Below are 23,311 nucleotides of genomic sequence, written 5' to 3'. Positions count from 1 at the left end.
CCATCGGCGGGCCTCCCCGTTGTTCTCCGTCACCCGCCACCAACGCCGTCAACAGTTCGGTGGCAAACAAGCAGCAAGCTTCTTCGCTGCATCCCTCCATGCGCTATGACGGCCACACCGCCACCCCGACACCGACTCCGGTCGGCTCGTCATCTCACGCTCGCCGCGCACCCATGGACGCACAGGCCACACTGCTCATGGCGCGCGAGCTCCTGTGTTACAGCCTAGTCGACGACCTCTACGAGGACTGGCTGGACCGCATCACCGAGCTCGTCAGCACCGCAGGGGGCTCCCCTGCACCGTTCCTCTTGCTGCCTCGTCCACCGCCAGTTATGGGTGATGTAGCTCATGCAACACCTCCACCACCCCTTCACCAAGACAATACAATGGCGCCAAGGCACGCGGTTCCGCGGCCGACCCGCCGCGCCAAGCGCCCGCGCGTGAAGAAAGAAGCTGTCAAGAAGTTCCTCGACCGCAAGAGAACGCTCCACCGCTCCCCGCACCGCCGCGTCAGGATCGCTTGCCGCGGAAGGGCCATGCGCCACCTGCCAGGGTGGCGCGCGGGCGCCAAGACCAGGCTCCACCTTCACAGCGGGCCCCGGTGACTACGGCCGGCTGCCGCGACTTCACCCCCGAGCTGCGTAGCGTCGCCTGGCCGGGAAAGTTCAAGCCGGATCTGCCTCCTCGCTACGACGGCACTCCCGACCCCGCTGAGTTCTTGCAGATCTACAAGCTGAGCATCGAGGCAGCCAACGGTGACGAGAAAGTCATGGCGAACTGGTTCCCCATGGCTCTCAAGGATGGCGCGCGCTTGTGGCTCCTGAACCTGCCCCCAGGCTCCATCTCTTCCTGGAACGAGATGCGCGATCGCTTCGTTGGCAACTTCCAGGGCACTCGCGACCGTTCCCCGGCCGTGGGTGACCTGCACCGCGTCAAGCAACAACCAGGAGAGACCCTCCAGAAGTACATCCAGCATTTCAACAACGTCCGCCTCAAGATCCCCAAGGTGACGGACGAGGCCATCATCTCTGCATTCTCCGACGGTGTCCGCGACGTCAAGATGAAGGAGGAGCTCGCCATCCACTAGGAGTTGTGCACATCCCTGGAGCTATTCAACCTGGCGACCAAGTGTGCGAGGGCTGAGGAAGGGCGCCTTTCCCTCCTCGAGCACCCAGCTGCCGACCCGGAGGAGAAGAAATCCAAGGCCAAGGACGTGAAGTGCAAGGGAGTCGCCGTGCTCGCGGTGGAGCCGGACACGAAGCACGGTAGGGACCAGCCTGAGTCATCCAAGGGCAGCCGACCATTTTGCACCTTCCACAACGTGCATAGCCACAACACCAATGATTGTCAATAACTCAGGACCATTCGCGATGGACGCTTCGGTCGACGCCCCGAGCGCAACGACCGAGGCTACGGCCGAGGAGTAGGACGTGGCGGAGGACGCTGGGACGACCATGCACTACTAGCAAAAAGCCTAGCAGCAGCGCGGGTTTTAGGCCTATCAGTAGCGCGGGATGGTGCACTACTGGTACGACGCTACAACTAAAGGTTAGCAATAGTGTGGGTTAACCCACGCTACTGCTGTATCGACTTAGTAGTAGCGTTTTCTCCAAACAGCGCTACTGGTAATTACTAGTAGCGCTTCTTCCTGCACGCGCTACTATTATTATTTCATATTTTATTTCTTTTTTATTTCATGTTTTATTCATACACCTTTATACAAATTTTCATACAACAGCAATTTAGAGAATGTTTTTATATCATAATGAGTTATTACATCACTGGGTGAAAGAACCGTGGACTAGTTTCAAGTGGATGGACATCCACTTGAAACTAATCTGCGGTTCTTTCACCCGATGATATAATAAATATCATCGTCATCATCATCATCATCATCATCATCATATCATTAACAACTTATCATCATAATACATCATTGTCATATAACACCTCCTCATGATCATCGTTTTCATCAATGAGACATCACATAGCAAGTTGGTCACTAGTCATAATCACAACTACTCCTCATCATCAACTCTAACACATTGTACCACATAATAAATATTGGACCTCATAGGACCTACTACATTCTGTTAGGACCTACTATATTCTCCTAGGGAAAATAGCATAAAACAAGATAGCCCCTGACTCTCCATTATGGAGAATGGAGATTATCCTATCTCCAATTCTTGCCTTTCGCACAATGTTGCTTCCAAGTAGTTCCTTACGACTGTCCATACATTTTTTCCATTCTGTGATTTTCATGTCTCCATCTCTTTTAGAAATCCGATATGGACATGTGAGATTCGTAGGACGACTCAAACGTCTCCAACGTATCTATAATTTTTGATTGCTCCATGCTATATTATCTACTGTTTTGGGCAATATTTGGCTTTATTATCCACTTTTATATTACTTTTGGGACTAACCTATTAACCGGAGGCCCAGCCTAGATTTGTTGTTTTATGCCTATTTCAGTGTTTCGAAGAAAAGGAATATCAAACGGAGTCGAAATGGAACGAAATCAACTGGACAAGTTATTTTTGGAACGAAAGCCACCACATAGACTTGGACTCCACGTCAGGAGATACGGGAGGTGCTCAGAGGGTGGGGGCGCCCCCCCCCCCCTAGGGGGCGCCCCCTGCCTCGTGGGGCCCTCGTGGCTCCTCCGACGTACTTCCTGCACCCATATATATCGTCGTACCCTAAAACTTCCAGAAGAGAGAATAGATCGGGAGTTCCGCCGCCAAAAGCCTCCGTAGCCACCAAAAGCCAATCTAGACCCGTTCCGGCACCCTACTGGAGGGGGCAATCCTTCTCCGGTGGCCATCTTCATCATCTCGGTGCTCTCCATGACGAGGAGGGAGTAGTTCTCCCTCGGGGCTGAGGGTATGTACCAGTAGCTATGTGTTTGATCTCTCTCTCTCTCTCTCTCTCGTGTTCTTGATTTGGCACGATCTTGATGTATCGCGAGCTTTGCTATTATAGTTGGATCTTATGTTTCTCCTCCCCCACTTCTCTCTTGTAATGAATCGAGTTTCCCCTTTGAAGTAATCTTATTGGATTGAGTCTTTAAAGATTTGAGAACACTTGATGTATGTCTTGCCGTGGATATCTGTGGTGACAACGGGATATCACGTGATTCACTTGATGTATGTTTTGGTGATCAACTTGCGGGTTCCGTGACCTTGGGAACCTATGCATAGGGGTTGGCACACGTTTTCGTCGTGATTCTCCAGTAGAACTTTGGGGCACTCTTTGAGGTCCTTTTGTTGGTTGAATAGATGAATCTGAGATTGTGTGATGCATATCGTATAATCATGCCCACGGATACTTGAGGTGACATTGGAGTATGTAGGTGACATTAGGGTTTTGATTGATTTGTGTCTTAAGGTGTTATTATAGTACAAACTCTAGGGCTGTTTGTGACACTTATAGGAATAGCCCAACGGATTGATTGGAAAGAATAACTTTGAGGTGGTTTCGTACCCTACCATAATCTCTTTGTTCGTTCTCCGCTATTAGTGACTTTGGAGTGACTCTTTGTTGCATGTTGAGGGATAGTTATATGATCCAATTATTTTATTATTGTTGAGAGGACTTGCACTAGTGAAAGTATGAACCCTAGGCCTTGTTTCCTAGCATTGCAATACCGTTTACGCTCACTTTTATCACTTGCTACCTTGCTGTTTTTATTATTTCAGATTACAAAAACTATTATCTACCATCCATATACCACTTGTATCACCATCTCTTCGCCGAACTAGTGCACCTATACAATTTACCATTGTATTGGATGTGTTGGGGACACACGAGACTCTTTGTTCTTTGGTTGCAGGGTTGCTTGAGAGAGACCATCTTCATCCTACGCCTCCTATGGATTGATAAACCTTAGGTCATGCACTTGAGGGAAATTTGCTACTGTCCTACAAACCTCTGCACTTGGAGGCCCAACAACGTCTACAAGAAGAAGGTTTTGTAGTAGACATCAAGCTCTTTTCTGGCGCCGTTGCCGGGGAGGTGAGTGCTTGAAGGTATATCTTTAGATCTTGCAATCGAGTCTTTTAGTTTCTTGTTTTGCCACTAGTTTAGTTTATAAAAGAAAACTATAAAAAATGGAATTGAGTTTGTCTCATACGCTTCACCTTTTTAATATCTTTCGTGAGTATGATGGAAAAGATAATTGTGCTCAAGTGTTAGAAGAAGAGATCTCTAATATGTTTGGCACTAAATATTTGAATGATGAGCATGATTGCAATGTTGTTAGTACGAATTCTTTCAATATCCATGATGCTAATGATGATTGCACTAGTTATGATGAAGATGCCTCCTATAAACATGTCAATTTTTGTGGAGTAGACTGGGTTTGCAAGTACACACCAAATATGGAAGATAGATATTGCAAGAGGCATAAGTACTTAGAAACCAAATTGTTGCAAGAAGAGCTAGATGAATGTGCTGAAAATTTAAGATATCTTACCCATACTTGCGGACTTTGCAATTTACATGGTCATTTAAATATCAAATGCAAATTGTTCCATGACCGTATCGTGTCCAAAAATTGTGATGACTTGATTTCCCTTGCCCATCATAGTGAACTTAGTTTGCTCTTGGGTTATGAAGAAATGAAACGTATAACTGAGGATATTCCAAAATTTAATCTCGATAAACTTCTTGGTTTTGATCTAGAGAAGACTTATATGTATTGTGTGGTGAATTGCATTGAAAATCCTTATATTGGCAATTACATAAAGAAAAGAAAACAAATAGAAGATGAAGAGAATACTAATGAAAGGGAAGAGACTTCCCAATATCCTCCTATTAATTCTTATGATGAATTAGGTAACGAGGAGGAGCCTCCTATTCAACCAATCTCATTAATAAGGAGCTCCAAAAAGAGGATTGAACCCACACATGATGTGGTGAAGAAGAAGAAAAGAAAAAGGAAGAGAGGTAAAAAGATATCTCTCCCAAATAATGCTGCTCCTATTACTATTGTGCCTCATGAAAATATAATTGTGGAAGATAATGATACTTCTTATGATCTTGAAAATCTTTTTGGCACTTGCTTGGAAGAATATGATAATTGCTATACTATTGGTGCTATCCATACTATTAATGATGAGAGTGATTATGCTTATGACATGAAAAGGCCCAAGCTTGGGGAAGCTATGTTTGATGAGGATGACATATTTGAGAATATATTTGCTGCAATTAATGTTTGTCCCAAGCTTGGGGAAGCTATGATTAATGAAGATGATATTTTTAGTCTCCCAAGTTTTGATATGCAAGTTTATAATGATGATAGCATGCCTCCTACTTATGATGATTATTGTGATGATACTTATGCTATAAAAATTAGTGATTATATTTATAAAACTTGTCATGGTTATGATTACCCCTTCTATGAACATTACTCTTTTGATGTGGAAACAATTTATAGTATTCAAGTTTCCTATGATACTCCCACTATTCCGAATGAGAAGAATTTTGCTTATGTGGAGAGTAATAAATTTTCTATGCTTGTAGATCATGAAAAGAATGCTTTAGGTGCTGGTTATATTGTTGAATTAATTCATGATGCTACTGAAAATTACTATGAGGGAGGAACATATGCTTGTAGGAATTGCAATAATATCAAGTTTTCTCTCTATGTGCTTAAAGTTTTGAAGTTATGCTTGTTTTGCTTTCCTATGCAAGTTGATTATTGTTCCCATAAGTTGTTTGCTCACAAAATCCCTATGCAGAGGAAGTGGGTTATAATTAAATGTGCTAGTCATATTCTTCATGATGCTCTCTTTATGTTTCAATTCTCATCCTTTATGTGAGCATCATTGAAATCGTCATGCCTACCTAGGGTCGTTAAACGATAGCACTTGTTGGGAGGCAACCCAATTTTATTTTTGTTCCTTGATTTTTGTTACTGTTTAGTAATAAATAATTCATCTAGCCTATGTTTAGATGTGGTTTTATGCTTTTAATTAGTGTTTGTGCCAAGTAGAACCTTTGGGAAGACTTGGGGAAAGTCTTGTTGATCATGCTGTAAAAAACAGAAACTTTAGCGCTCACGAGAATTGCTGCCATTTTTATTTGGAGAGTGCTATTTAGTTAATTCCTTTTGAAGATGATTAATAGATAAATTTATCAGGTCCAGAAATTTATTTTAGAATTTTATGAGTTCCAGAAGTATACGTTTGATCCAGATTACTACAGACTGTTCTGTTTTTGACAGATTCTCTTTTTGATGTGTTGTTTACTTATTTTGATGAATCTATGGCTAGTAAAATAGTTTATAAACCATAGAGAAGTTGTAATACAGTAGTTTTAACATCAATATAAATAAATAATGAGTTCATTACAGTACCTTGAAGTGGTGATTTATTTTCTTATACTAACGGAGCTTACGAGTTTTCTGTTAAGTTTTGGGTTGTGAAGTTTTCAAGTTTTGGGTAAGGATTCGATGGACTATGGAATAAGGAGTGGAAAGAGCCTAAGATTGGGGATGCCCAAGGCACCCCAAGGTAATATTCAAGGACAACCAAGAGCCTAAGCTTGGGGATGCCCCGGAAGTCATACCCTCTTTTGTCTTTGTTCATCAGTAACTTTACTTGGAGCTATATTTTTATTCACCACATGATATGTGTTTTGCTTGGAGCGTCAATTTATTTTGTTAGGATTTTCTTGCTGTTATTTAAAACAATTTTTTGCATCTTTTATTTCAATAGAAGTGGCATTGATATTCTTTACTATGCCTATTTTAGAAGTTCACATGTTGCTTTTTGAAAACAGAAAGTTTACCACTGTTGCAATAATTCCCTAGAAAATTCAGAATGTGATAAAATGTTGAAACCTTTTGCATATTAAGATCTTATAAGTTTAATACAGTGGGAATTTTCTTTCATAATTTTTGGAGCTATGGAAGTATGCATGTTGCTGCATTCTTTACAGACTGTCCTGTTTAGGCAGATTGCTGTTATGTTTGCATTGTTTGCATATGTTTGCTTCTTTAATGATTCTATTTGAGGATAGGACTATTAAATATGCAGAGGAATTTAGTATGGGATGTTGAATAATAATTTTAGTGATTTTCTACAGTAGAGTATGATAAGGTCTTTGCAATGGTTTATACTAACTTATATCACGAGTCCTTGTTGAGTTTTGTGTGGATGAAGCTTTTGAGATTTAGGGAGACCGTGATATGAGAGGAATTAAGGAGACACAAAAGCTCAAGCTTGGGGATGCCCAAGGCATCCCAAGATAATATTTCAAGAAGTCTCAAGCGTCTAAGCTTGGGGATGCCCCGGTTGGCATCCCACCTTTCTTCTTCAACAACTATCAGTTAGTATCGGTTGATCCTAAGTTTTTGCTTCTTCACATGATGTTTGCTATTCTTAGAATGTAATTTTCTTTTGATTTGCTTGCTGTTTGAATAAAATACCAAGATCTGAAATTATTAAATGTTAGAGAGTCTTCACATAGTTGCATAATTATTCAACTACTCATTGATCTTCACTTATATCCTTCAAAGTAGTTTGTCACTTGCTCTAGTGCTTCACTTATATATTTTAGAGCATGGTGGTAGTTTTATTTTGAAGAAATAGAATAGATGAACTCTCATGCTTCACTTAGATTATTTTGAGAGTCTTAAATAGCATGGTAATTTGCTTAAAATCCTAATATGCTAGGTATTCAAGAATAATAAAATTCTCTTATGAGTGTGTTGAATACTAAGAGAAGTTTGATACTTGATGATTGTTTTGAGATATGAGGATGGTAATATTAGAGTCATGCTAGTTGAGTAGTTGTGAATTTGATAAATACTTGTGTTGAAGTTTGTGATTCCCGTAGCATGCACGTATGGTGAACCGTTATGTGATGAAGTCGGAGCATGATTTATTTATTGATTGCCTTCCTTATGAGTGGCGGTCGGGGACGAGCGATGGTCTTTTCCTACCAATCTATCCCCCTAGGAGCATGCGCGTAGTACTTTGTTTTGATAACTAATAGATTTTTGCAATAAGTATGTGAGTTCTTTATGACTAATTTTGAGTCCATGGATTATACCACTCTCACCCTTCCACCATTGCTAGCCTCTCTAGTACCGCGCAAACTTTTGCCGGTACCATAAACCCACCATATACCTTCCTCAAAACAGCCACCATACCTACCTATTATGGCATTTCCATAGCCATTCCGAGATATATTGCCATGCAACCTTCCACCATCCAGTTTATCATGACACATTCATCATTGTCATATTGCTAGCATGATCATGTAGTTGACATAGTATTTGTGGAAAAGCCACCGTTCATAATTCTTTCATACATGTCACTCTTGATTCATTGCATATCCCGGTACACCGCCGGAGGCATTCATATAGAGTCATCTTTGTTCTAGTATCGAGTTGTATCATTGAGTTGTAAATAAATAGAAGTGTGATGATCATAATTCAATAGAGCATTGTCCCCAAAAAAAGAGAAAGGCCAAATAAAAAAAGGAAAGGTCAAATAAAAAAATAAAAATAAATAAAAGGGACAATGCTACTATCCTTTTTCCACACTTGTGCTTCAAAGTAGCACCATGATCTTTATGATAGAGAGTCTCTTGTTCTGTCACTTTCATATACTAGTGGGAATTTTTCATTATAGAACTTGGCTTGTATATTCCAACAATGGGCCTCCTCAAGTACCCTAGGTCTTCATGAGCAAGCAAGTTGGATGCACACCCACTAGTTTCTTTTGTTGAGCTTTCATACATTTATAGCTCTAGTGCGTCCGTTGCATGGCAATCCCTACTCACTCACATTGATATCTATTGATGGGCATCTCCATAGCCCATTGATACGCCTAGTTGATGTGAGACTATCTTCTCCCTTTTGTCTTCTCCACAACCACCATTCTATTCCACCTATAGTGCTATGTCCATGGCTCACGCTCATGTATTGCGTGAAGATTGAAAAAGTTTGAGAACATCAAAAGTATGAAACAATTGCTTGGCTTGTCATCGGGGTTGTGCATGATTTAAGTACTTTGTGTGGTGAAGATGGAGCATAGCCAGACTATATGATTTTGTAGGGATAGCTTTCTTTAGCCATGTTATTTTGAGAAGACATGATTGCTTAGTTAGTATGCTTGAAGTATTATTATTTCTATGTCAATATGAACTTTTGTCTTGAATCTTATGGATCTGAATATTCATATCACAAGTAAGAAGAATTACATTGAAATTATGCCAACTAGCATTCCACATCAAAAATTATCTTTTTTATCATTTACCTACTCGAGGACAAGCAGGAATTAAGCTTGGGGATGCTTGATACGTCTCCAACGTATCTATAATTTTTGATTGCTCCATGCTATATTATCTACTATTTTGGGAAATATTGGGCTTTATTATCCACTTTTATATTACTTTTGGGACTAACCTATTAACCGGAGGCCCAACCCAGATTTGCTGTTTTATGCCTATTTCAGTGTTTCGAAGAAAAGGAATATCAAACGGAGTCGAAACGAAACGAAATCATCTGGAGAAGTTTTTTTTGGAACGAAAGCCACCAGATAGACTTGGACTCCACGTCAGGAGATACGGGAGGTGCTCACGAGGGTGGGGGCGCCCCCCCTAGGGCGCACCCCCTGCCTCGTGGGGCCCCCATGGCTCCTCTGACGTACTTCCTGCACCCATATATATCGTCGTACCCCAAAACTTCCAGAAGAGTGAATAGATCGGGAGTTCCGCCAACAGAAGCCTCCGTAGCCACCGAAAGCCAATCTAGACCCGTTCCGGCACCCTGTCGGAGGGGGCAATCCTTCTCCGATGGCCATCTTCATCATCCCGGTGCTCTCCATGACGAGGAGGGAGTAGTTCTCCCTCGGGGCTGAGGGTATGTACCAGTAGCTATGTGTTTGATCTCTCTCTCTCTCTCTCTCTCTCTCGTTCTTGATTTGAGCTTTGCTATTATAGTTGGATCTTATGTTTCTCCTCCCCCTCTTCTCTCTTGTAATGAATCGAGTTTCCCCTTTGAAGTAATCTTATCGGATTGAGTCTTTAAAGATTTGAGAACACTTGATGTATGTCTTGTCGTGGATATCTATGGTGACAATGGGATATCACGTGATTCACTTGATGTATGTTTTGGTGATCAACTTGCGGGTTCCACCCATGAACCTATGCATAGGGGTTGGCACACGTTTTCGTCGTGATTCTCCGGTAGAACTTTGGGGCACTCTTTGAGGTCCTTTGTTTTGGTTGAATAGATGAAACTGAGATTGTGTGATGCATATCGTATAATCATGCCCACGGATACTTGAGGTGACATTGGAGTATCTAGGTGACATTAGGGTTTTGATTGATTTGTGTCTTAAGGTGTTATTCTAGTACGAACTCTAGGGATGTTTGTGACACTTATAGGAATAGCCCAACAGATTGATTGGAAAGAATAACTTTGAGGTGGTTTCGTACCCTACCATAATCTCTTCGTTCGTTCTCCGCTATTAGTGACTTTGGAGTGACTCTTTTTTGCATGTTGAGGGATAGTTATATGATCCAATTATGTTATTATTGTTGAGAGGACTTGCACTAGTGAAAGTATGAACCCCAGGCCTTGTTTCCTAGCATTGCAATACCGTTTACGCTTGGTTTTATCACTTGCTACCTTGCTGTTTTTATTATTTCAGATTACAAAAACTATTATCTACCATCCATATACCACTTGTATCACCATCTCTTCGCTGAACTAGTGCACCTATACAATTTACCATTGTATTGGGTGTGTTGGGGACACAAGAGACTCTTTGTTATTTGGTTGCAGGGTTGCTTGAGAGAGACCATCTTCATCCTATGCCTCCTACGGATTGATAAACCTTAGGTCATGCAATTGAGGGAAATTTGCTACTGTCCTACAAACCTCTGCACTTGGAGGCCCAACAACGTCTACAAGAAGAAGGTTGTGTAGTAGACATCAACGACCTGGCTGTATGTTCAAAACCTTAAGTTGACCTTTCTGATGCATCAGATGAGGCACACAATCATTCGGGATTTTCTGTTGAAAAACATAGTAATAACTTGGTAGTTAGAAATGTAGTTAAGTTTTAAAAGAATTTATGCAAAAGATGCACGAATGTCGTAATTGTAAAAAATCTTACCATGGCATCTCCATGGATGTTACCGTAGTTCAACACGTGCACTAGTGGCACGTATTGACCATAATGTCGAGGAGTTTTATTATAGATATTGTAATTCTCAAGATCAATAGAAAATGCGACCAGGTGATTTTTCTCCTGATAAGTTAACTCAGAGCCATCGGTGTAGTAGGTTCTGTCTACAATGCTCTGCACGTTGTTTGAACAATTAAAATAAGTTGTCAATGGAAATAAGCTGTCAACGATTTTGAAATGAACAATATAAATTAGTTAATAACTATGTTTGAGAAACTCACATAGCGGTAGAATTGGAAGCGTATCAACAAGGACCCAAATGTCCAAATTGTCTTGGTCGATGTCAGGATCACCACCAAGATCCATGGTGACAAACATACCCTCTTGAAAATCATACATCTTGCAAAGTGCTTCCCAACCCGGGCAACCAAAATGGGATACGCTCTCAGAATTGTATAGATTTACCTCAAAATCCATACCATGATGGGTCCTTAGGTTAATTTTCTTTGTTTCATTCCTCTCATGATCTTCAAAACCCATCCACTCAAAGACATAGCATATTGCATGGCATGGGATAAGCTAATCGAATTGTAAAAGACAAAAATTACACGTTGAAGTAGTACAAGTCGAGCTTAATTACAGAAAAAAAACACTTTGCGTCATAGCTTACCATATCACAATCGAAGGCATCCTCGAGCTTAATGCTGAAGCGCCGATCTTCGTCCAGGTGAGGCATGTCGCAGAAACCCCAGTCGTCGTGACACCAAGAGCACTCCCCCGGGAGACTTTCGTCGTCCGAGTACGACATTTCCTATGTTCATAATTGAAATATTAAACTTGTACAATTAAATATATGTACTATAAAAATTAAATTAGATCATTATTATTCATCACGGGTTGACTATCGGTCTGTCGAGTCTATATGGTGGAGACTCTCCCTCACTGATTCCTCTCTGACATTTGCGACCGTCGGTGATGGTCGTTACTCCTTCTTTCCCTAGTGCATAACAAAGGTCTAGCACAAGGAAAAGAAGGAGAAACGACCCCCACAACAACAGTCGGGATTCTTCGTCCTCTCTCATATATGGTGGATACTCACTGATTTTTCGACCTTCGGTGATGGAGGCTCGGCAGACTTAATGTCAACTCGAAATGTCGTTTAATTATTTTTCTAGAAAATCTAGGCCACTTGATATTTCCTATATATTCTAGCACAAGTCATGCCAAAATTCACGAAAAATTCCGGTATGACCTTTGCTAAAACAGGACATATCGAGCGCCTGAAATTTGCTGGAACGGAAGTTAATCAACACTCCGGCTAAACATAGGCCACTCGGAGGTGTAGCATGAACATGACCGGCCACTTGGGCAACCACATATCCTATTTGAGCAAGACAAGATATACATGTTTTTATCTAAATCATATCTTATAGGACTCATATTGACATGGAGATTTGGCTGGTCTCACCTCGAGGTCAGAGGGGGTCGGTGACGGGGACAACGACGGGGATGATGGAGGGGCTCCTTGATTTCTGCAAAAACAAAAACCCTATAAATAAAGCCCTAGCGAATGACATCGATGCAATAATTTCTTAAACTAAAAAATAACAACAAATGTGACAAGTTCAACTAGTTCTATTAATTCAAATAGTTCTTACTAAATATAAACTTACTATAAATAGAAATAAACTAAAAATAAACTAGTTCAACTAGTTATATTAATTTTCTTACTAAAAATACATTAGTTCTATTAAGTCAACTAGTTCTTACTAAAACTAAACTAGTTCAACTAGTTTATTAATTTACTTACTAATTATTTTAAACACTTACTAAAAATAGTAAAAGAACTATATTGAATTTTTTCTCTAAACTAAACACTACTGCCATAATTAACATCCAGTAAACCCTACTTCCCTAACCCTACTGCCCTAGTTCTTAAGCATCTACAAGTACTAACTAATTAAATGAACCCTACCTAGGTGCTTAAGCATCTACAACTACTTAAGCACCCATTGATGAACCCTAGGAATTTGTCTTAAAAACTAATTAAGTATCTACAACTACTGCCCTAATTAACATCTAGTTTACAATTAAGCATCTACAACTACTGCCCTAATTAGCATCTAATTTGATGAACCCTAACTAATTTGATGCACTATAAAATTTGATGAACCCTAGCTAGGCATTGGTAGGGGAGGAGGAGGAGGAGGAGGAGGTGTAGACGTGCTCACCTCGAGCACCAGCAGAGTTAGGGAGTGGCCGAGGGAGGGGTAGGCGGCGTCGAGGTCGGGGTCGAGCTCGGGCGCTCGATGGAGGGCGGCGATGTACGGCGGCGGCGAGGTCAGGGTCAGGGGAGGCGTCGAGGTCGGGGTCGGGGGCGGCGTCGAGGCCGTGCGGAAGGCGACGGGAGAGTGCGCGGTGGTCGACGACAATGCAGGGCGACGACGGTGCGGGGACAACAGAGGAGTTGGATTTGGGGGAAGTGGCCGTGGAGAAGAAGAACCGCGCGGTTAAGTGAAAAATAGTAGTAGCGCAGTCCTGGAAAAGTGCTATTGCTACATTAGTTATAGCTAACTTAGCTATAGCGCTGTCTGACAAAACGCGCTACTACTAAGTTAGCAATAGCGCGTGTCCTGAAAGCACGCTGCTGCTACGCCTTTCTCCGTTATTTTTCATTTTTTTCCTTCACATTTTCATTTTTTTCCTTCCCCTTTTTCTATTTCTTTCATTTTCATTTACTTTTCTATATGTTTTTCATTTGATTTTCCTTTCATTAGGAGTAGCGCTTTCTGGGTAAAACACGCTGCTACAACAACCTTAGCAGCAACACATTTTGCTTAAGCACGCTACTACTATTGGTAGCCTTGCAAGAACAGTAGGGGAATTGTAGTTGCAGCGCTTGTTCGTTGAGACGCGCTATTGCTATAAACTTAGCTGCAGCGCGTTGATGACCCACAAGTATAGGGGATCTATCGTAGTCCTTTCGATAAGTAAGAGTGTCGAACCCAACAAGGAGCAGAAGGAAATGATAAGTGGTTTTCAGCAAGGTACTCTCTGCAAGCACTGAAATTATAGGTAACAGATAGTTTTGTGATAAGATAATTTGTAACGAGCAAAAAGTAACAAAAGTAAATAAAGTGAAGCAAGGTGGCCCAATCCTTTTTGTAGCAACGGACAAGCCTGTACAAATTCTTATATAGAGAAAAGCACTCCCGAGGACACATGGGAATTATCGTCAAGCTAGGTTTCATCACGATCATATGATTCACGTTCGGTACTTTGATAATCTGATATGTGGGTGCACCGGTGCTTGGGTGCTGTCCTTACTTGGACAAGCATCCCACTTATGATTAACTATTATTGCAAGCATCCGCAACTACAACAAAAGTATTAAGGTAAACCTAACCATAGCATGAAACATATGGATCCAAATCAGCCCCTTACGAAGCAACGCATAAACTAGGGTTTAAGCTTCTGTCACTCTAGCAACCCATCATCTACTTATTACTTCCCAATGCCTTCCTCTAGGCCCAAATAATGGTGAAGTGTCATGTAGTCGACGTTCACATAACACCACTAGAGGAGAGACAACATACATCTCATCAAAATATCGAACGAATACCAAATTCACATGACTACTAATAGCAAGACTTCTCCCATGTCCTCAGGAACAAACGTAACTACTCACAAAGCATATTCATGTTCATAATCAGAGGGTATTAATATGCATATAGGATCTGAACATATGATCTTCCACCAAATAAACCAACTAGCATCAACTACAAGGAGTAATCAACACTGCTAGCAACACACAGGTACCAATCCCAGACTTAGAGACAAGAATTGGATACAAGAGATAAACTAGGGTTTGAGAGGAGATGGTGCTGGTGAAGATGTTGATGGAGATTGAACCCCTCCCGATGAGAGGATCGTTGGTGATGATGATGGCGATGATTTCCCCCTCCTAGAGGGAAGTGTGCCCGGCAGAACAGCTCCGCCGTAGCCCTAGATTGGTTCCGCCAAGGTTCCGCCTCGTGGCGGTGGAGTCTCGTCCCGACAGCTTGCTTATGATTTTTTTCTCATCGAAAGACTCCATATAGCAAAAGATGGGCATCGGAGGGCCACCAGGGGGCCCATGAGGCAGGGGGCGCGCCTAGGGGGTAGGGCGCCCCCCCCCCCTCGTGGCCAGGGTGTGGCCCCCCTCTGGAACTTCTTGCGCTTAGTATTTTTTATATATTCTGAAAATGACTTCTGTGAAGTTTCAGGACTTTTGGAGCTATGCAGAATAGGTCTCTAATATTTGCTCCTTTTCCAGCCCAGAATCCCAGCTGCCGGCATTCTCCCTCTTTATGTAAACCTTGTAATATAAGAGAGAATAGGCATAAGTATTGTGACATAATATGTAATAACAGCCCATAATGCAATAAATATCGATATAAAAGCATGATGCAAAATGGGCGTATCATCTCCCCCAAGCTTAGACCTCGCTTGTCCTCAAGCGAAAGCCGAAATCGAAAAATATGTCCACATGTTTAGAGATAGAGGTGTCGATAAAAATAAAATATGAACATGAGGGAATCATGATCATTCTTAGAACAACAACTTGATCTCTTATGCTACAGTAACAATTCTATCGCAATTTCAAGTATGAATCATAAACTTCATTGAAAACTAACAAACTATAATCTCAGTCATTGGAGCAATTGCAATTTATCATAACATAGGAAAGAGTCAATATAAGAGCTTTTCAGCAAGTCCACATACTCAACTATCATATAGTCTTTCACAATTGCTAACACTCACGCAATACTTATGGGTATGGAGTTTTAATCGGACACAGAGAAAGATAGGGGCTTATAGTTTTGCCTCCCAACGTTTTACCTCAAGGGTAATGTCAACAATAATAGTTCATGAAAACTCACATCCAATTAGCCATATATACCAGGATCTTTCCAACATGTTGTGCTTGCCAAAAGATAAAATGTAAAAAGGAAGGGTGAAGATCACCATGACTCTTATGTAAGGTAGGAGATAAAAGTAAAAGATAGGCCCTTCGCAGAGGGAAGCAGAGGTTGTCATGCGCTTTTATGGTTGGATGCACAAAATCTTAATGCGAAAGAACGTCACTTTATATTGCCACTTGTGATATGGACCTTTATTATGCAGTCCGTCGCTTTTATTTCTTCCGTATCACACGATCGTATAAAGCTTATTTTCTCCCACACTAATAAGTCATACATATTTAGAGGGCAATTTTTATTGCTTGCACCGATGACAACTTACTTGAGGGATCTTACTCAATCCATAGGTAGGTATGGTGGACTCTCATGGCAAAACTGGTTTAAGGGTGTTTGGAAGCACAAGTAGTATCTCTACTTGGTGCAAAGAATTTGGCTAGCATGAGGGGGAAAGGCAAGCTCAATCATGTTGGATGATCCATGACAATATAATTTATCTCAGATGTAAGAAAACATAACCCATTACGTTGTCTTCCTTGTCCAACGTCAACTCTTTAGCATGTCATATTTTAATGAGTGCTCACAATCATAAAAGATGTCCAAGATAGTGTATTTACATGTGAAGACCTCTCTTTCTTTATTACTTCCTATTAATTGCAACGATGACCAAAACTATGTTTGTCAACTCTCAACAACTTTTATTCATCATACTCTTTCTATGTGAGCTCATTACTCTTCATAAGACCCGTATGATCTCTTTTATTTTCTTTTTATTCTTTCTCTTTTCTTTTATTCACTCAAGATTATTGCAAAATAATCAAGCCCTTGGCTCAACACTAATCTTTATTATATATAGCGCACGAACTACATAGAAGGATCATAAAGCAAAACTCACAACTAGATCATACTAAAACTTTATGCTACTAGATCAAGATATTACCAAAAGAATCAAACTAAGAAAACGGTAAAGATAGAAGTGATGGTGATACGATACTGGGGCACTCCCCCAAGCTTGGCAGTTGCCAAGGGGAGTGCCCATACCAGATACTCAATTCCTCTTTGTTGGTGGAGAGGGTGGAGTTGTTGATGATCTAGGCTTGTTGTCCCTCTTCCAAGGCATAGGCTCGCCATCATAGAGGGATGACCGAGTCTCCTGAATCCTCAAATCTATAGCCAAACTCATCCTCTTGAATCTATACTCATACTCACAGTTTTGATTTTGCAGGTCATAAATGTGGGCTTGGAGGTGCTCGATTTTCTCATGAAGTTTGAAGATGGCCTCCCCAATGTCCTTGGCGTCCAGCTTGTGGTTGTTGGTTAACTCCGTGATCATAATGTGATTGGAGTCAAGTCCACGCTCCACCATCTCCCGGCACCTGAAAACTTCTTGCTCCATTGCCTAGAGCCTTGTCTCCACGCTTCCGGTCCTCCTTGGTCCCTCAACATCACGGATGTGCAGCACCCCTCATGCATCTCAATGGTTTGAGGGTGTTGCAACACTTCCGCGAGGTAGGGGTTGATGACCTTATCGAAGAACTTGTCCTTGGGGGCACTTGGAGACGTCATGATGATCTCGATCTGTCAGAAAAACAACTCGAAACAAGAACAAAGGATATTTGCATGATACGGTGGTCAAAACCTTCGGGAGGTTATATAATGAATTTTTATCGACCAAAATACGTAACGTGCAAGAAAATGGAGTCCAGAGAGCACACGAGGTGCCCACGAGGCAGGGGGCATGCCCAGGGGGTAGGGCACGCCCTCCACCCTCGTGGAGCCCTCGTGTCCTTCCCAGGCTGCTTCTTATTTTTCTAAATATTCCAAAACGGAGAAAAATTGCCATTAGAACTGTTTTGGAGTCGGTTTACTTACCGTACCACATACCTATTCCTTTTCGGAGTCTGAAACGTTCCGGAAGGTGTCCCTTATGTATTCCTCCGGGGTTACGGTTTCAATAAGATTGGTTTCGACATTTATAGGATTACCTGAGATATAATGTTTGATTCTTTGACCATTCATCACCTTCGGATTTGTGCCTTCGAAGTTGTTGATTTTTATGGCACCAGAACGATATACCTCCTCGATAATGTAAGGACCTTCCCATTTAGAGAGAAGCTTTCCTGCAAAAAATCTTAAATGAGAGTTGTATAGCAATACATAATCACCTACATTAAACTCGCGCTTTTGTATCCTTTTGTCATGCCATCGTTTAACCTTTTCTTTAAAAAATTTGGCATTCTCATAGGCTTGGGTTCTCCATTCATCAAGTGAGCTAATGTCAAATAACCTTTTCTCACCGGCAAGTTTGAAATCATAATTGAGCTCTTTAATAGCCCAATAATCCTTTTGTTCTAGTTAGAGAGGTAAGTGACATGCTTTTCCATAAACCATTTTATACGGATACATACCCATAGGATTTTATATGCAGTTTTATAGGCCCATAATGCATCATCAAGTTTCTTGGACCAATTCTTTCTAGATCTATTAACAGTCTTTTGCAAAATTAATTTGAGTTCTCTATTACTCAATTCTACTTGACCACTAGACTGTGGGTGATAAAGAGATGCAATTCTATGATTAACATTGTACTTAGCAAGCATTTTACGAAAGGCTTCATGAATAAAATGTGAACCACCATCAGTCATTAAGTATCCAGGGACTCCAAACCTCGGAAAAATAACTTCTTTAAGCATCTTAATAGAGGTGTTATGATCAACACTACTAGTTGGAATAGCTTCTACCCACTTAGTAACGTAATCAACAACAACTAAAATATGTGTATATCCATTAGAGGAAGGAAACGGCCCCATATAATCAAAGCCCCAAACATCAAATGGTTCAATAATAAGTGAATATTTCATAGGAATTTCTTGACGTCTACTAATATTACCAATTCTTTGACATTCATCACAAGATAAGACAAACTTACGGGCATCCTTGAAGAGAGTAGGCCAATAAAAATCGGATACCTTATGTGCAGTTCTATCTCCAGCGTGGTGTCCTCCATAAGCTTCGGACTGACACTTGCGTAGGATCTGTTACTGTTCATGCTCAGGTACACAACGTCTAATAACACCATCTACTCCCTCTTTATAAGGATGTGGGTTATCCCAAAAGTAATGTCTTAAATCATAGTAAAACTTTTTCTTTTGCTGGTATGTGAAACTAGGTGGTATAAACATAGCAACAATGTAATTAGCATAATCAGCATACCATGGAGCAGTGTGAGAAGCATTTATGACATTTAATTGTTCATCAGGAAAGCTATCATCAATAGGTAGTGGGTCATCAAGAACATTTTCTAACCTAGACAAGTTGTCTGCAACGGGGTTCTCAGCTCCCTTTCTATCAATAATATGCAAATCAAATTCTTGTAGCAAGAGAACCCATCTAATAAGTCTAGGTTTAGCATCTTTCTTTTCCATAAGATATTTAATAGTAGCATGATACATGTGAATAGTTACTTTACAATCAACAGTATAAGGTCTGAACTTATCACAAGCAAATACAACTGCTAAAAATTCTTTTTCAGTAGTGGCATAATTTCTCTGAGCATTGTCTAGAGTTTTACTAGCATATTGAATAACATTTAATTTCTTATCAACTCTTTGCCTTAGAACAGCACCTAGAGCATAATCACTAGCATCACACATAATTTCAAAAGGTAAATTCCAATTAGGTGGCTGAACAATAGGTGCAGAGATTAATGCTTTCTTAAGTATTGCAAAGGCTTCTACACAATCATCATCAAAGACGAATGGTATATATATTCGGAATAAATTAGTCATAGGCCGAGAAATTTTTGAGAAGTCCTTAATGAACCTCCTATAAAAACCTGTATGACCAAGGAAACTTCTTATAACTTTGATGTCCTTGGGACACGACATCTTTTCAGTAGCATCAACTTTAGCTTTATCAACTTCAATGCCTCTTTCAGAAATTTTGTGCCCCAGACAATACCTTCATTAACCATAAAGTGGCATTTCTCCCAATTCAAGACAAGGTTAGTTTCTTCACATCTCTGCAAAACTCGATCAAGGTGCTTAAGCAATCATCAAAAGAGGATCCATAAACGGAGAAATAATCCATGAATACCTCACATATCTTCAAAAATCAGAAAATATAGCCATCATGCATCTTTGAAAGGTAGCAGGTGCATTACATAAACCAAAAGGCATATGTCTATAAGCGAAAGTACCGAAAGGGCAAGTAAAAGTGGTCTTAGATTGATCATTAGCTGACACAGGTATTTGGGAGAAACCAGAATAACCATCTAGAAAGCAAAAAATATGTATGTTTGGATAATCTTTCTAGCATTTGATCAATAAAAGGTAAGGGGTAATGATCATTTTAGTAGCCTTATTTAATTTGCGGAAATCAATTACCATCCTGTAACCTGTAATAATTATTTGCGGAATCAATTCATCTTTATCATTAGGAACGACAGTAATACCTCCCTTCTTAGGAACACAATGGACAGGACTTACCCACTGACTATCAGCAATGGGATAAATTATACCTGCCTCAAGGAGCTTTAGTATTTCTTTTCTTACCACTTCTTTCATCTTAGGATTCAGTCGTCGTTGGTGATCAATAACTGGTTTGGCATCTTTTTCCAAATTTATTTTGTGTTGACATAGAGTGGGACTAATGCCCTTAAGATCATCAAGAGTATATCCAATAGCAGCACGGTGCTTCTTCAGAGTTTTCAATAATTTTTCTTCCTCCTTCTCTGAAAGGTTAGCACTAATAATAACAGGATATATCTTCTTTTCATCAAGATAAGCATATTTAAGAGTATCAGGCAATGGTTTAAGCTCAAACACGGGATCACCCTTGGGTGGAGGAGGATCCCCTAAGATTTCAACAGGCAAGTTGTGTTTCAGAATAGGTCCCTGTTTAAAGAACACTTCATCTATTTCCCTTCTTTCATTCATATACATATCATTTTCATGGTCTAGCAAATATTGTTCTAAAGGATCACTAGGAGGTACGGCAATAGAAGCAAGACCAATAATTTCATCTTTACTAGGCAATTCTTCTTCATAGTGTTGTCTACGAAATTTAGAAAAGTTGAACTCATGAGACATATCATCTAAACCAATAGTAATAACATCCTTTTTGCAGTCTATCCTAGCATTAACAATGTTTAAGAAGGGTCTACCAAATATAATGGGACAAAAGCTATCTTGTGGGGAACCAAGAACAAGAAAATCAGCAGGATATTTAGTTTTCCCACACAAGACTTGAACATCTGTAACAATTCCCATTGGTAAAATAGTATCTCTACTGGCAAGTTTAATGGTGACATCAATTTCTTCTAACTCCGTAGGTGCAAAATCATGCATATTTCTTTGTACAAGTCAATAGGTATTGCACTAGCACTAGCACCCACATCACACAAGCCATGATAACAATGATCTCCTATCTTAACAAAAATAACAGGCATGCCTACCACAGGTCTATGTTTATCTTTAGCACAAGGTTTAGCAATTCTAGTAGTTTCATCACAGAAATAAATAACATGCCCAGCAATATGATCAGCCAAGAGATCCTTCACAATAGCAATATTAGGTTCAACTTTAACTTGCTCACGAGGTGTATAGGTTCTAATATTGCTTTTGTGAACCACAGTTGAAGCTTTAGCATGATCTTTTATCCTAACAGGAAAAGGTGGTTTCTCAACATAAGCAGTCGGAACAATAGGATCATTATAAGTGACAGTCTTTTCTTAAACTTTAATAGGTGCAACTACTTTTACTTCAATGGGAGGATGATATTCCAATTCTCCTTAGGGAGATCAACATGAGTAGCAAAAGATTCACAGAAAGAAGCTACTATCTTAGAGTCAAGTCCATATTTAGTGCTATATTTACGGAAAACATCGGCATCCATAAAAGATTTAACACAATCAAACTTAGGTATCATACCTAACTCCTTACCTTCGTCGAGATCCCAATCTTCAGAGTTGTGTTTAATTCTTTCCAATAAACCCCATTTGAATTCAATATTCTTCATCATAAAAGAGCCAGCACAAGAAGTATCGAGCATGGTGCGATTGTTATCAGAAAGCCGAGCATAAATTTTTTGAATAATCATTTCTCTTGAGAGCTCGTGATTGGGGCATGAATATAACATTGACTTAAGCCTCCCCCAAGCTTGAGCGATGCTTTCTCCTTCGCAAGGCCAAAAATTATATATATAATTATGATCACGATGAACAAGATGCATAGGATAAAACTTCTGATGAAATTCCAATTTCAATCGTTTGTAGTTCCATGATCCCATATCATCACATAGCCTATACCATGTAATTGCGTCTCCCTCCAAAGATAAAGGGAAGACCTTCTTCTTGATAACATCATCGGGCATACCTGCAAGCTTAAATAATCCACAAACTTCATCCACATATATTAGGTGCTCATCAGGATGTAATGTTCCATCTCCTGCAAAAGGATTAGCTAGCAGATTTTCTATCATACTCGAAGGAATTTCAAAGCAGACATTTTCATTTTTAGTAGGTTCAGTAGGTTGGGGAGAAACTCTTTGCTCTACTGGTCAGGGTGAAGATACCCCGAACAAGCCCCTTAGAGGATTACTTTCCATAGTAACAAGTGACAGTAAATTTCAGCACACTATATAAAGTTTCCTTACCAAATTCCACCTACCAAAGGTGCTTCACTCCCCGGCAACGGCGCCAGAAAAGAGTCTTGATGACCCACAAGTATAGGGGATCTATCCTAGTCCTTTCGATAAGTAAGAGTGTTGAACCCAACGAGGAGCAGAAGGAAATGATAAGCGGTTTTCAGCAAGGTATTCTCTGCAAGCACTGAAATTATAGGTAACAGATAGTTTTGTGATAAGATAATTTGTAACGAGCAGCAAGTAACAAAAGTAAATAAAGTGCAGCAAGGTGGACCAATCCTTTTTGTAGCAAAGGACAAGCCTGGACAAATTCTCATATAGAGAAAAGAGCTTCTGAGGACACATGGGAATTATCGTCAAGCTAGGTTTCATCACGATCATATGATTCGCGTTCGGTACTTTGATAATCTGATATGTGGGTGGACTGGTGCTTGGGTGCTGTCCTTACTTGGACAAGCATTCCACTTATGATTAACTCCTATTGCAAGCATCCGCAACTACAAAAGAAGTATTAAGGTAAACCTAACCATAGCATGAAACATATGGATCCAAATC

The sequence above is a fragment of the Triticum aestivum genome, chromosome 7A (assembly GCF_018294505.1).
Source record: "Triticum aestivum cultivar Chinese Spring chromosome 7A, IWGSC CS RefSeq v2.1, whole genome shotgun sequence".
Lineage (NCBI taxonomy): Eukaryota > Viridiplantae > Streptophyta > Magnoliopsida > Poales > Poaceae > Triticum > Triticum aestivum.
This window is presented reverse-complemented; position numbering follows the sequence as displayed.